Genomic DNA, 15,833 nt, shown 5'->3' on the forward strand with positions numbered 1-15,833 from the left:
CCTTTAGAAAAGAATTTTGTAGGCTGGATTATTTCTTAATTATTATTTCATAATTTTTGTTCATTATTTATTTATCAGCAACAATGTGCTAGGCATTTTACATAGAAGTAAAAAAAAAATACATGATCCCTGCTCTAATGAGCTTGCAACTACCACATTGTAGTTCTGAGAACAGATTAATGTGGGGGGGGGGTGCGGGCTATTGGTTTTTGGGCCATTTCTTTATAAACTTCAGCAGGGACATTCTCAGGGACCATTTTCCAGTGCCCGGGGTGGGGAGAGACAAAGATAGGGTGACCAGACAGAAAATGTGAAAAATCGGGACGGGGGTGGGGAAGTAATAGGAGCCTATATAAGAAAAAGACCCCAAAATCAAGACTGTCCCTATAAAATCAGGAAATCTGGTCACTCTAGATAAAGAACATAATGTGCTGTTCATCTCATCTGTTCTCGTGAAAACTCAAGATTCATTAACCACAGCATCAGCAATCACCAGGAATTTCGGGGAGGGAGATGTCAAGTGCCTTGGAGGATTGATTAGGGGAGAGTTACCCACTTCTAGCCTGGTGCCTCCTTGTTTGTGGATACTTTGCAGCACAAAAGGAAAGCCATTTGAATTCAAGTGATGCCACGGACTCTCCTTCAAGATTTGGGAAAAGGCCATCCCTGCTGTAAACCCATTAGTTTTAGATTACTATCTGGATACAATTTTTAACAAGAATACATTAATATTATGGGGGAGATTTTCAAAAGTGCCTTGGGGATTTAGGTTTATGCTTCTAAGTCCCTTACTCAAGGGAACTTGTGCGCCAAAGCCCTCAAGTACTTTGGAACCCCATCTCCAAAATCTTAATTGTGTTTCCTCTCCAAAAGACAAACTTCCTTCTCCCTTTGGTCATATTGATTGTTCTTAGGGCAAAGGCAAGAGCTGAAAAGTGCAAATGCATGACAAAGATGAGGCAGTGGGTGAAGGTCTATTACAGGGGTGGCCAGACCATGTGGCTATTTTACAGTTAAAGTGTGGCTCACGGAGCCCTTCATGCCCTGCCCCCATTCTCCACTTACCAGACTTGGGGGAGGGGAACTCGAGACTTCTGCCCTGTGGTGGGGTTAGGGACTTCTGCCCTGCAGGGAGAGGTCTAGGGACTTCAGCATGTGCTGGGTTTTGGGGTTTCAGCCCCGCAGGGCACACCTGCTAGGTCTGGGTGCTTCAGCAGGAGCGGGGCTGTAGCCATGAGTCCCATCAACTGCCTCCCATGAGACCCCCTCCCTGAAGGGCAGAAACCCTGAGACCCTCTCCCTGTAGGGCAGGAGTCCCTAGCCCCACCATCCTAACAAAGGGCAGAAGCCCTGAGCCCCAGCAGGCATGCCCAGCTCTCGAACTTCTGAACATTATCATGTGGCTCAGACGGTCAGTAAGTTTGGCCACTCTGGTCTATTATTTCAACTGCACAATTATACAATCATTAGCCAGAAATTATATATATATATATAATATGTATGTATTCAATATTCACCAATTTACTATTGCGCTACACCTTGTGCTGTCATTTACAACAGCACAGAGTGGGTGCAACAAGCTGCCAAATAAAAATGGTCACAATTTGCACACAATGTTTTGGACTTAAGGAGCAGAGCAATAGTGTGTTCATCTGACTGAGTCCAAAAGGGTGCTAGGCATTTTACATACTTTACAGCAAGACAGGGCCCTCCTCCTCAGCAAATTCAGCTAAGTTGAAAAAAAGAAAGAAAGAAAGAAAGAAAAAAAGAAAGAAAGAAAATGCAATGGTGAGCAAACATTTGGCTATTATCTGTCTGTGATTGTGGCTTTACTTATTTTCATTCCTTTCTTGGATTCTTCCTTTACAATCCCATGTGTGATTTAAAAAAAAGCCAACTCCAACAGTTTCCCAGAAGAATTGTTTTTGATTTTACCACCCCTACAGAGATAGGGTGAGTAAAGATTTAAGTGAAGTTGCTTGTTATGGTGCCAGACAGGAATTATCATTACAGGGCCTTTGGCTCTAGCGTAACAAAATGGGTTTCGATTAGTGTTGCCCAAAGTAGCCTTTAATGGAAAAAGGCACACCCTTATGATGTCTCCTGAATTTAAGGGATGCAAAAAACAGTGATAAGACAGACCACACAACTTACCACTGACTGCAGAGCTCCAAAAATTTAACTAATAAGGGCTTTATAAAGCAAATCCTGAGGTTAATTCTCCTAAATAAAAAGTGACTTTATTTATTATTTTAAAGAATGACATTCTCTTTGTCAAGTAATTAGTACTTATATCAGAGGATTTAAATATCTATATGATAACACAAGTTCACATTTTCAGGCTAATTACAGCTCTTATGCAAGCTAAAGGGAAAATCAGAGCCATTAATCTTTTAAACTAAACCCTGAGTGACATTTCCCCCACATCCCATACTTGCACTTTCTGTATAGAAAGGGCAGATTCTGCCACACTTTACACACATTGTGCACCTTATTCTTTGAGCAGACCTGTTGATTTCAGTGGGACTACTTGAGGAGTAAGGTACTACTCAACATGAGTAATGCAGGCAGAATCTGGCTCTCATTTTAGATGTGAGGTATTTATGGGCAAAATGTTAATCTGAGTTACAATGGCACTAATCTGGAAGAACTCCCGTCAGTGACCATGACTAAGTCAGAGGATGAAATCCTGGCCCCACTGAGATCAACAGAGACAGGATTTTACCCAAGTCAGTGGCACATCTAATAGTCAGCAGGGTCAGCAAATGACGACTAGGCCTTACCTGATCTGGGCCCCTCATCTCCTCCCACCTGCCAGTGGCAGAAAAACAAAAAGATGGGCCCCAATATAGGTTTTTATTCTGGGCCCCATTCAAATAAACTCTCACTTCCTCGACCCCAAAATGCATGTACCATACTCCCCGGCCCAGCTCCATGCCATGCTTTCTGCTCCCTCTGACCTAGGCCCTGCACCACTGCCCCTGCCACTAGAGCCATCACCACTTCTCCCGCCAAAGGCAGAGCTGCAGTAGCGGGAGCTAAAGCCCAAACCACTGCAGCTGCTGCCACCAGAGCTAGAGTCAGAGTCACTAGGAAGAGAAGCGCACCGACGCCTGCTGCCCGCATTTGAATTTGGGAGAGGAGGAGGGGCCTCCAACCAATATGGAGGCTCTGCCTTTGGTGGGCCTGCTAATCAGAGTTCCTGGCAGAGCTACCGTTTTGGAGGCCCTCTCCCTGGGCAAATTCAAATGACGAGAGCATGGCTCTTCCTGGCAGTTGCAGCAGGCTGCAAACAATGGCAGCAGCAGCTGGGGCTGGGCATATGTTGTGTGGCTGAGCAGCCCTGAGCCTGCAAGGGCCCTCCAAGTGCACAGGCCCCTAAGCAGCTGCATTAGCTATTCCTCCGCTATTGCCATCTCCACTGCTCAACTCTGGGGAGTCTAAGTAACTGAATCAGTCACCATTGCAAGGGGCTCCCTTGCTCTCTTAGGGCTGATGCAATTGCATGGGTTGCATGTGTTTAACACTGCCCCTGGCCATCAGTCTCCACTTTTACAGAGGTTCCAGGGGACCCTGAAGTGCCTTTGCAGAAATCCCACAGCACTGAGCACGCCCAGAACACAGTGGCTGGTAATAGAAGAAGTTTCCTACCCCATCCTGCAGGGTCACAACCACTAGGCATGTCCAAAGCAGAAGGAGCTGTTGTTGGGAATTGTAGTTTGTCTCCGTAGCCTCCTCTTGTGGCAGGACACTGGGAGGTATGTATCTGCTTTCTCCCCCCCCCCCCCCCAGGTCTACATATCTCTGCTAGATGCTGCACAGAAAATCAACACTTTGGGGGGATTTCCCCCACAACTGAAGGCTAAATTAAGCAGCACAAAAATACACTTTATTTAGGCGTATATTTCCAGCTTAGTTACTCTCATATTGGAAGATATCTGAACACAAAACCCATAAATACAAATAGAAGACTGGTTTTAGAATATGAAAAGAAAAAATGTTATTACAAACTGCCTCCAAAGATCCTAAGCTGTAGAAGCTACAGTTTTGTAAACTGCCTAATCAGCTCCTGCAGTCTGAAGTAGAAAAGTTAAGAACTGCATCTCAGTGCAGCAAGCATGAATCTGTCGTGTCATGGTTTAAGTCAGGAAAATGATTTGTGCAGTAGTACTGACATTTCACCTGTAGTAGTAGCTGATGATATTTCCAGAGAAACTTTGCTTGAAACCAGCACAACTGAAGACCCTGTGATGAGAACATCTGAACATAAGAATGGCCATACTAGGTCAGATCAAAGGTCCATCTAGCCCAATATCTTGTCTTCTGACAGTGGCCAATGCCAGGTGTTTCAGATGGAATGAATAGAACAGGTAATCATCAAGTGATCCATCCCCTGTTGTCCATTCCCAGCTTCCAGCAAACAGAGGCTAGGGACACCATCGCTGCCTATCCTGCCTAATAGCCATTGATGGACCTATCGATGAATTTATCTAGTTCTTTTTTGAACCCTGTTATAGTCTTGGCCTTCACAACATCCTCTGGCAAGGAGTTCCACAAGTTGACTGTGTGTTGTGTGAAGAAATACTTCCTTTTGTTTATTTAAAATCTGCTGCCTATTAATTTCATTTGGTGACCCCTAGTTCTTGTAGGAGTAAATAACAAACCAACAAACCAAAGATCCCATAGATGATCTTATAACCAAAAATCCCAAAAGTCCTGTAGATGAACTTGAAAAGATCAAAACCAAGAGCCCTGTAGATGGGCAGGTAAACAATAAAGCAGGTCAAAGCAGTCATATTGCTTAAATAGGTTTGAAGTTTGCATCTGATGTTGCTTTCAAGATTCAGTTTTATGTGATGGATTTTAAGAGCTAGCTTACTTTATTTTGTTTCCTCCATCCCAGGCTATTTTGAAATATAATGTTAGAAGAGTCTAGGTTGTAAGTTCTTAAACTCATGAGGATAAACTAATATTTTTCTTTAGATTTGGTACATGAGATTGTGTTTTTCAAGATGTATTATTTAAGAAGGTGCACAGAGGTGTTCAGTTTGTCACTTGGAGTCCTGAGCTACTTGAATTTCACAGTGTTAAATTCTCTTGATGGTGTTTTATCAGCAATGGAAATGTTGTGTCAACTCTTTCTAGCCTTACCAATTGGAGTGGCTAGTGCCGAATGTTCAATAAGCACTTTCAGACATGTCAAAAACTATATGTGGTCAATGCTATCACAGACACAGCTGAGTGACCTTGCTCTTCTTGCACCCGAGAAAGACGAGAAAGCAAGGCTGGAGCTGGACAGCATCACTGAACAATTTGCCAAGGAAAAGTGTCACTGGGGCAAGAGGATTCAATAAATGGGAATACACAAGCCAATTTCAATGAGATTCCACTTTTGTGTAGGCCCATGATTTTTGTTTTATTGCTTTTTTTAATATCTAAAAAAGCCTAAGGTGATTCATAGATTCATAGACTCTAGGACTGGAAGGGATCTTGAGAGGTCATCAAGTCCAGTCCCCTGCCCTCCTGGCAGGACCAAATACTGTCTAGACCATCCCTGATAGACATTTATCTAACCTTGTCATGGTATAATTCCCCACTCTGAACCTTAGGGTCCAAAAGATGGGGTACCAGCATGAATTCCTCTAAGCTTAATTACCAGCTTAGAACCTGTAGCGCTGCCACCAACCAGGAATTCCAGTGCCTGGTACACTCTGGTCCCCCCAAGACCTTGCCCGGGGAACCCCAAGACCCAGACCCTCTGGATCTTACCACAAGGAAAGTAAACCCTTTCCCCCACCGTTGCCTCTCCCAGGCTTCCCCTCCCTGGGTTACCCTGGAAGATCACTGTGATTCAAACTCCTTGAATCTTAAACAGAGAGGAAAATGCACCTTCCCCCCTCCTTCTCTTTCCCCCTCCCAGACTCTCCCTGAGAGAGACAGTAATCCTAACACAGAGAGAAAATTAACCTCTCTCTCCCTCTTCCCTCCTTTTTCCCCACCAATTCCCTGGTGAATCCAGACCCAGTCCCCTGGGGTCTCACCAGAATAAAAAAAAACAATCAGGTTCTTAAACAAGAAAAGCTTTTAATTAAAGAAAGAAAAAACAGTAAAAATTATCTTTGTAAATTTAAGATGGAATATCTTACAGGGTCTTTCAGCTATAGACACTGGGAATACCCTCCCAGCCTAAGTATACATGTACAAATTAAAATCCTTTCAGCAAAATACAAATTTGAACTCCTTCCAGCCAAATACACATTTGCAAATAAAGAAAACAAACATAACCTAACTCACTTTATCTACCTAGTACTCACTATTCTGAACCTATAAGAGCCTGTATCGGAGAGATTGGAGAGAAACCTGGTTGCATATCTGGTCCCTCTGAGCCCCCAGAGTGAACAACCACCAAAATCTAACAGCACACACAAAAACTTCCCTCCTTCAAGATTTGAAAGTATCCTTTCCCCTGATTGGTCCTCTGGTCAGGTGACAGCCAGGCTCACTGAACTTAACACTTTACAGACAAAAGAGACATGAAGTACTTCTGTTCTACTAACCCTTGACTATCTGTTTATGATAAACCTACTCTTTAATATCTCCAGAGATGGAGATTCCACAACCTCCCTAGGCAATTTATGCCAGTGTTTAACTACCCTGACAGTTAGGAACTTTTTCCTGATGTCCATCCTAAATCTCCCTTGCTGCAGTTTAAGCCCATTTCTTCTTTTTCTATCATTAGAGGCTAAGGTGAACAAGTTTTCTCCCTCCTTCTGACGACACCCTTTTAGATACCTGAAGACTGCTATCATGTCCCCTCTCAGTCTTCTCTTTTCCAAACTAAATAAACCCAATTCTTTCAGCCTTCCTTCATAGGTCATGTTCTCAAGACCTTTAATCATTCTTGTTGCTCTTCTCTGGACCCTCTCCAATTTCTCCACATCTTTCTTGAAATGCAGTGCCCAGAACTGGACACAATACTCCAGCTGAGGCCTAACCAGCTCAGAGTACAGCGGAAGAATGACTTCTCGTGTCTTGTTTACAACACACCTGTTAATGGATCCCAGAATCACCTTTGCTTTTTTTGCAACAGTATCACACTGTTGACTCATATTTAGCTTGCGGTCCACTATGACCCCTAGATCTCTTTCTGCTATACTCCTTCCTAGACAGTCTCTTCCCATTCTGTATGTGTGAAACTGATTGTTCCTTCCTAAGTGGAGCACTTTGCATTTGTCTTTATTGAACTTCATCCTGTTTACCTCAGACCATTTCTCCAATTTGTCCAGATCATTTTGAATTTTGATCCTGTCCTCCAAAGCAGTTGCAATCCTTCCCAGTTTGGTATCGTCTGCAAACTTAATAAGCGTACTTTCTATGCTAACACCTAAGTCGTGATGTGATGTGACCATTGGGCCCCATGCTGCATGTTTGCTGACCATTCTATGACTCTTAAATCTGCCCCTGCTCAGAGTCTGGCCCATTGGTTTTTAAGATCTGATTCTGCTCCCACTGAGGTCAGTGGGAGTTTTGTAATTGACAGGACTCTGTTTATTATGGATAATACCAAGCAACTGTATGTAGACTGGAGCTGTATAAAAATTCTGTCATTGTTGCAAAAAAACACCTGTATCAAATAGTAATTTGGAGCATCTGAGACGAGAGTTGAGTATCCCCTATTATTTACTTGATTAAAATTCCCACACCCTAGGTTAGTCTGGAACAGATCTAATGTAATTTGCCAAATCTAAAGGATCATGCTGTTCAGACACACAACACATCCCAAAATTGTCATAATTTCCTAGACCTCCATCCCATATACCCTTATTCATATAAGTGTCTGTTCTATTGATATAATGAAAACAAAACACAGCTCATTATTCATCAATGGAGGGCAAATGGAGAGCAACACCAATGCACTTGTTGCACTAAAGATGATGAAGACAGCACATGCTGGACGAAGAATATGAGACGCTGTTTTTCAGCGGAGAAACTGGATTCAGTTAAATTGTTTGTGAAAAGTGTCTGCTTTCTTCCACGGAAAATTTTGATTTTTATCACAAACTGAATATCCCAATCCTAAAATATTTCATCCAAAAATGGAATATTTCTACAGTGCCTCTTGAGAGTTTAATTTGGGTCCATCATGCTTCCATTATTCTCCATGGCTGGGTTCCTTCATCAGAGTACATCTCCCATGATGCACGTTCCAGGGACTCCTATGACACACTACTTTCCACCTCCAAGAAGAGAGATTATAGTGTATCATGGGAGATGTAGTCTCACTAGGGAACCTGGCTTTAGAGGAGAATGGAGCATAAAGCATCCATACTATAACTCCCATGAGGCACCTCAGCACCATTTCCAAATTGAAATATTTGATTTTGGGGCCAGAATATTTCCTATTCTAATTTCTGCCTTAAAAAAAATCAAATTTTTCTGTGCATAATAAGTTTAACCAGCTGTACCTGACACTAGCCAGATCCACAAAAACCCCTTTGATGACCTATGATACTAGCCAGATCCACAAAAACCCCTTTGATGATCTGATCCTATACAAGTTAATTCTACAAATATTGTTTTAGGAGTTTCTCTCTTTCAAAACAGGCATAATTTATGGGTGTTGTATTACAGCCACGAAATGTACACCTCTGATGGCATCATAAAAGGGCCAGGTACTTAGAGACTATGGTGACAGTTGCACTAGAAATATGTAACAAAGTGGATGGATGGGAAGCCTATCTTCCCACAGAACTGAATTCTTATACCTAATGATTTCATTCCCTTTGCTGCTTATAGTGCATTGTACCTGTACCTGTTGCATTTGTCCAAAAAGCTGTGTGCAGATTATTTAAACCCATGATTGGGAAATTGAAGCTGGCTCTGACCATCTTGGCATCTTCCTGCTTTTTCCCCCCTTGTTATCATATTTTCATACATTCTTTGTGTTGAGAAACCCTTTTTAATTAGGCTAGTGTAAGCTGATCACTACAGGGCTCAGGAAGGAATTTTTTTCCTGGTGGGCAGCATTGCACAATTAGCTAAAGTGACTAATGTTTACTTTGTTTTTACCTTCCTCTGACACATCAGGTTCTGGATTCAGGATACAAGACTTCATGGGCCAATGCTCTGATGTGGTAAGGCAAATCCTGTGCTCCTACTTACATTGCATGAATGGGATTTGACATATTAAAATGCATGTTATCCTGAAAAATACATGAGGCATCTTGAATACAAAGTGTTAACTTTTTTGGTAATTAAAGCCCTTAATCAGAGCTCAGTGCATAAAAGAAAAGGCAGTATGAATCAGATGGGCAGGACACATGCAATGTGGCAATAAAAGAAGCCCCTCTTTGGAGATGAAATAGCTGATGAAACAAAAGCCAGTCTTCCCAGACGACTGTGAAATTGACAGAAGAGTCTTTGTAGTACGATAGCCATCACCTCCTGCATAGGACAACCTCAAAACACTTCTGAATCATTTTTGGGATACATAAAAGCCAAAGGTTGATAAAGAGATGAGTCAGAGCTTCCTCAAGGAAGCGGGGAGAAGAGTGGAGGCTTTTTTTCTGACCTTTTGTAAGGCTGAGGTTTTATCTCCCAGGGGGAGCCTTGGTGAAAGGAGAGAGCTTTGCAACTGTAGTTGCAATAGATTTAAAAAAAAAACACTGGCATCTTTTTATTTAAAGCCAAAAGTTTATAAGCTGATTTACAGGAACCTTCCAAGGAAAGAGAAAAACATCAGCTGATGAATGGAAATCTGTAGTCTCTAAAGTGAGGCCAACAGTAATTTAATTGGAGTATGTGAAACCATCCTACCCATACATATTAATTTTGTTGAATGTCAACTGAAGTTGACTTATTTACTCTTCTTTCTGCACCTGCAGACATATAACTATATGGGCAGAGGTTCTCAAATCTGTCTAGGGGATTCAACCATTTAATGGGAACTGTCTAATTATATCCTCTCCTCAGCTTTGACACTCAGGAGCTGTGTGGCTAAATACCCTAGCTGGCTTTGAAAATCTTAACCATTGTGTCTCAGTGCTATGAACTATACCTGCATCTTTACAGCCATGTCTACACTGCAGCTGGGAGCGTGTCTTCTAGCCCAGGTAGACAGACACATGCTAGCTCTGCTCAAGCTAGCACGCTAAAAATAGCAGTGTGGATGCTGGTGGCATGGGCTAGCCACTTGAGTACAAGTCTGCCCAGCACCTTGGCTTAGCAACTCTGCCCAGGCTGCAACATCCACAGGGGTATTTTTAGTGTGCTAGCTTGAGCAGAGCTAGCATGTGTCTGTCTACCTGGGGTAGGAGGCATGCTCCCAGCTGCAGTGTCGACATACCTATGTGGGTGAAATTTTGTGCCCACAGAACTGGACCCTGTTTCTCAACTCCAGGACCCACGTGTGCATTATCTGTAAAAAGAAGCTAGGATTGTTGCTGCTTCTGTTATGTATTACATTTAGAATGGTTTATTTTCAACCAGTGCTTAGAACCACAACAGTTCTTCCAGCAGGCAGCAAATGGCCTCTTAATAAGAACTCTGTGGAAGTTTGCTTCAGCAGCAAGAGCCCTCACTGTCCATGTGGCTAAAGATGCTGACAATAACATATTAACAAGACTTATTATTGATTCCAGTAGGAGACAGCTGGTCTCAGTATTTGCCTGTTTAAGGATTACTGCAATGGTGTACCAGTGTCAGCATCTATCCAGAATATCAAGGATATTGTGTCTGGTTAGTGGATACATTTATAGTTGCTAGGCAAAATGACCTTGACCTTGTCAATCTTGCAAAGTGATGTTGCTTCTGCAGACTGCATAAACTCTGTAGGTAATGCCTGTCTAGTGAGTAATCTCCATATCAGTAAGTGCTGCAAGTTCTGCAGGATAGATCTACAAAGCTTTGTAAGGGTAGACCTGCAGAACTTATCAACACCATAGGAAATACCTGTGGATCTTGTAATTACTGCAATGGAGTTTATAATCTCTCTATGGCATGTGGAAGTTTATAATATCCACCAGATTCTAATGAATCTCTTAAAGACTTCGATTTCTATAACAAATAAAACCATATTTTTCTACCCAATGTTATGAACTATGCCCCAGTTCTTATTTAGGACTGAAGTTTAAAAGAAAAAAAATCATTTGGAGAGCATTTTATAGGCACTGTTGGGAAATTTACTGTCCCAGAAAAAGATTGAAGACTTTTCCAAAAGTGAAAAGCACCCACTTCAAAATCCCACAGTTCAAATATGCCTTGTCTGAGTAACCTCAAACCATCCTCAAACTCTTCTCTGGTTAGAGACCACACATCAGAAATTTCAGACAGAAAGGAACTTTTTACAGAAAGTTAGAATATGAATCGGAGTAGGGGAATCAAAACTGAGTTTATAATGGAAACATCTAACACTTTAACTATGGGGCAGCTACTTGTGGCTGCATAATTAAGCAACATGAGATATCTCTGCAGTTTATCAATGTAATTAAAAACCAAATCACTGCTACCAAATGTTTGTCCTTTGCTACTCCTCTGCTGGATCAATTAGAATGACTTCTGCATATTACTGCATTTTAATCATATTTCAGGGCTGGTAGCCAATGCTGAGAAACACGGCCTGCTCATTTAGTAACACCGGTAGTGTGATCTTCAGTTAAGAGATTTTAGAGTTGGGCTAAAACTAAAATGCCCACCTGACTGTCCAGACTCGGAATCAAATGTGCATTTCCTACCCTGCTGTGTTAGTCCTGTTCTTATGCTTGTTGATGTGATGCCAAAAATTTGGTAGCACCCCTCCTTGTTCTGACAGATTGGTGGGCAGAACACTTACTGCTCTGCCCATAGGCTTCAGCACACCAGCCAGCAGGTGTGGAGCAAACATTCCTTTTTTGAGGGGGCAAATTGAGGGAGAGGAAGGAGGCTCACCTCTGGAGCTGCAGTGCCTTGGGGGGAATGTAGGAAGTACAGCCAACCCAATGCATACAGTGGGTGGTTCCATGGCCCGAACATGGCCTCGCTTAGACATGCTCATACTGATGGAACCAGTGTGCCCAGTCCTTTAGCTCTGCAGAGCTGTAGCTAAATGGTGCTCCTGTATGCTAGGGAAAGACAATACCTGAGCAGCCATTGTTTTACTCCAATCAAACACAGGCATTCTAGTTTTGTGTGTTTGCATGGTGGTGGTGGGGCAGGGTGAAGGAAAAGGTGGTCCTGTTTTCCCCTTCCCTACTTGGCTAACAGCACCTCCTGTTAACTGAATGCAGAAATTCCATTAATAATATTTTATTAATAATAATAATAATAATATTTTCACTGACTGCTATGAAGAAGAGCATTAAAGAAAGAGAGAGAGAGAGAAAGAGTAAGTTCAGTGTTCTGAATTGTATTTAGGAATTCTCCAGAGAGGAACAGAGAGAACCAACATGAATAACTGCTAGCAACTTTCTCGTTAATTAAAATCTGACAAGCAGCTGGCAGCTGAAAGCGGGAGCTGTAGGTGGGAGAATCCTGTGGTTCACCACCACATTCCTTACATTCATAAAAGCTACGGAATATTCACTATAGGCTTGCCAGAAAGGTACATGAAAATGTGAATTAAAAGAAAGAGCTCTTTGGAGGTGACACAGATATCAGAGGTGGCCAAGATAATCCACAGACTGAAATATATGAAGGCTCGTGACACGTAGGAGGCAGCTCCTGTAAAGAGCATTCATTTTTTAGAGCAAGGTAATCCAAGTCAAGGGATGGTTTGGCTTGCAGGGCAAGCACATAAAATTATCATAATATAGGGCTGGTAGGGACCTTGAGAGATCATTTAGTCCAACTCCCTGCACTGAAGCAGGACCAAGTAAACACCTGACAGGTGTGTGTCTAAGCTGTTCTTAAAAGCCTCCAATGACAGAGATTCCACAACTTCCCTTGGAAGCCTATAGTAATGCTTAACTAGCCTTATAGTTAGAACACTTTTCCTAATATCTAACCTAAATCTCCCTTGCTGCAAATTAATCCATTATTTCTTGTCCAGACCAGTGGATATGAAGAACAGTTGATCACTGTTCTCTTTAGAACAGCCCTCATCATATTTTAAGACTTTTATCAGGTCTCCCCTCAGTCTTCTTTTCTGACAACTGAATATACCCAGTTTTTTAACCTTTCATCGCAGGTCAGGTTTTCTAAAATTTTTGTTGCTCTCCTCTGGACTATCTTCAATTTGTCCATCTCTCTCTCAGTGTGGCAGAACTGGATAGAGTATCGCAGCTCAGGCATCATCAGTGCTGAGTAAAGCAGGACAGTTACCTCCTGTGTGTTATAGACACCCCTGTTAATACACCCTAGAATGACATTAGTCTTTTTTTGCAACTGTATCACATTGTTGACTTGTTGACTCATTTTGTGATCCACTATAATCCCCAGATCCTTTTCATCAGTACTACTGCCTAGCCATTTATTCCCGATGTCGTAGTTGTGCATTTGATTTTTTTTAATTCCCAAGTTTGCACTTGTCTTTACTGAATTTCACCTTATTGATTTCAACCCATTTCTCCAACTTGTCAAATCCTTTTGAATTCTAATCCTGTTCTCCAAAGCGCTTGCAAATCCCTCCCAGCTTGGTGTCATCTGCAGATTTTATAAGCATACTCTCCACTCCATTAGCCAGCTGGCCCAGGACTGACCCCTGCAGGACCCCACTAGATTTCTTTCAGGATGTGTTCCCCATTAAGTTGTAATTCTTTGATAATACCCCATATGGGTTCCCATGTGGGGTGGTAGTTAACAATGAAGGGTGGGTATTTTTTCTGTATTGAAGCATGTTCTCTCGGAGTATTTGGGTGGCCCAATCCATGATGTGATCTACTTCTCTGGTGCAGGATCCTTGGTTGGTGAAGGCAGTGTAAAGTGTGATAGGAGTGTATCCCAGGATTTTCTCCTTTGGACATATTCTGTGACATCTGAGTACCTGGCTTTAGATTTATTGGTGTGTCTGCGGTGGCTACTGAATCTAAGGCGATAAGTGTGGTGATCCATGTGTTTCTTGTATATAACTATCTGTAGAGTTCCATTGTTGATGCTGATTGTAGTGTCCAGGATGCTGATGCCAATGTGGGGGAGTTCTAGAGAGAGTTTGATAGATGGGTGGTGGTTGCTGAAGTTGTAGTGGAACCTATGAGGGACTTTAGGTGCAGAGGATGAAAATATTATCAATGTATGTTAGCTATATCATTGGTTTTGTGGTGCATTGTTCCAGAAATTTTTCCTCATGCACAAGTTAGTATTTCGGGGAGCCAGCCTTGTAATTTTAGCCCACAACAAACTGACAGGGATCATGGGGATTTTTAACTCCTTCTGACACTACTAACAGGGATTATGTTAGAATCAGATGGGCATATGGCCTTTAGAAACTAGCATGATAGGCACCTTATAAATTCCTTCAAATATATAGATTATCCATGTGATCAGTTGCAGAGAGGTTTCTGTGTTATTCCAGCACTAATTAATTCTTAAAAGCAGACTGTGACATATAGGTCATTAGTAGCTGCTTATCTCCACTAAACAGTTTTTAATCCTCAGTAGATATGTCGTTCATAAGTAACTGATTAGAACCATCCCTAAGTATGGTGTGATCTTGTGCAAAATAATATGTCTAAACATTAGTCACTTTAGTGGCTGTCACACAGTCATTCAGGGAGATTCCTGATTACAGATCAGTTCCATAATAGCTATTACCCATAAACCATGGATATCCAACAGGATAGCCACATTTACTGCTTTGGCATCTTGACATCTAGGGTCAGAATGCCCTTTCCTGTGGTACCTGATGGATTTCAAACAGAGGTGTCATTTGCAGCTGCCCTCCACACGCTCCCCTAGCTCCTCACCAGCTGATGCTGAAGTATCTCCCCTCAAATCCATGTCTGGTTATGTCAGCACATGAAGAATTCCAAATGATCAATTACCGCACTCTTCACTTGGCACTTACACATTGGTTTCAAAGGGAGTGTAGACCAAGTAAGAATTAAAGCCCTCCACACTGCATTGAAGAGAATACTGAAACGCCCCTAAAGCTCAAAGGTGCAGGATTAGGCCATAGCAAAGCTAGCCCTAATTGCTTAAATAATTAAAATAGATATGGCTCTTGACCAGGGACTGAATTTATAGTGTTTCTGTCATGATAATATTATTACAGGTTTCAGAGTAGCAGCTGTGTGAGTCTATATCCACAAAAAGAACAGGAGTACTTGTGGCACCTTAGAGACTAACAAATTTATTTCAATATAAGCTTTCATGGGCTACAGCCCACTTCTTCGGATGCATAGAATGGAACATGCAGAAAGCAGATATTTTTACATAGAGAGAACATGAAAAGGTGGAAGTAGCCATGCCAACCGTAAGCGGTCAATCAATTGAGATGAGCTATCATCAGCAGGAGAAAAAAAACCTTTGAAGTGATAATCGAGATGCCCCATAGAAGGTGTGAGGAGAACTTAACATGGGGAAACAGATTCAATTAGTTGGCATGGCTACTTCCACCTTTTCATGTTCTCTGTAGGTATAAATATCTTCTGTGTATTCCATTCTATGCATCCGAAGAAGTGAGCTGTAGTCCACAAAAGCTTATGCTGAAATAAATTTGATAATATTATGGAGTTTTTCAGAGGGAAATAAAATATACTCACCTTCTTACAAGCCACCTTAATCTCTCATCCCAGTACTTATCAGCTAGGGATATAGAAAAGTAGCTCTAATTAAATGCACACAAACAGAGTACGTGCCTGCCTTCACTATGGCAGTAGGATGACTCCAGGAAGTATTTTGAAAGGTCGTACTTACCTCCC

The sequence above is a fragment of the Gopherus flavomarginatus genome, chromosome 4 (assembly GCF_025201925.1).
Source record: "Gopherus flavomarginatus isolate rGopFla2 chromosome 4, rGopFla2.mat.asm, whole genome shotgun sequence".
Lineage (NCBI taxonomy): Eukaryota > Metazoa > Chordata > Testudines > Testudinidae > Gopherus > Gopherus flavomarginatus.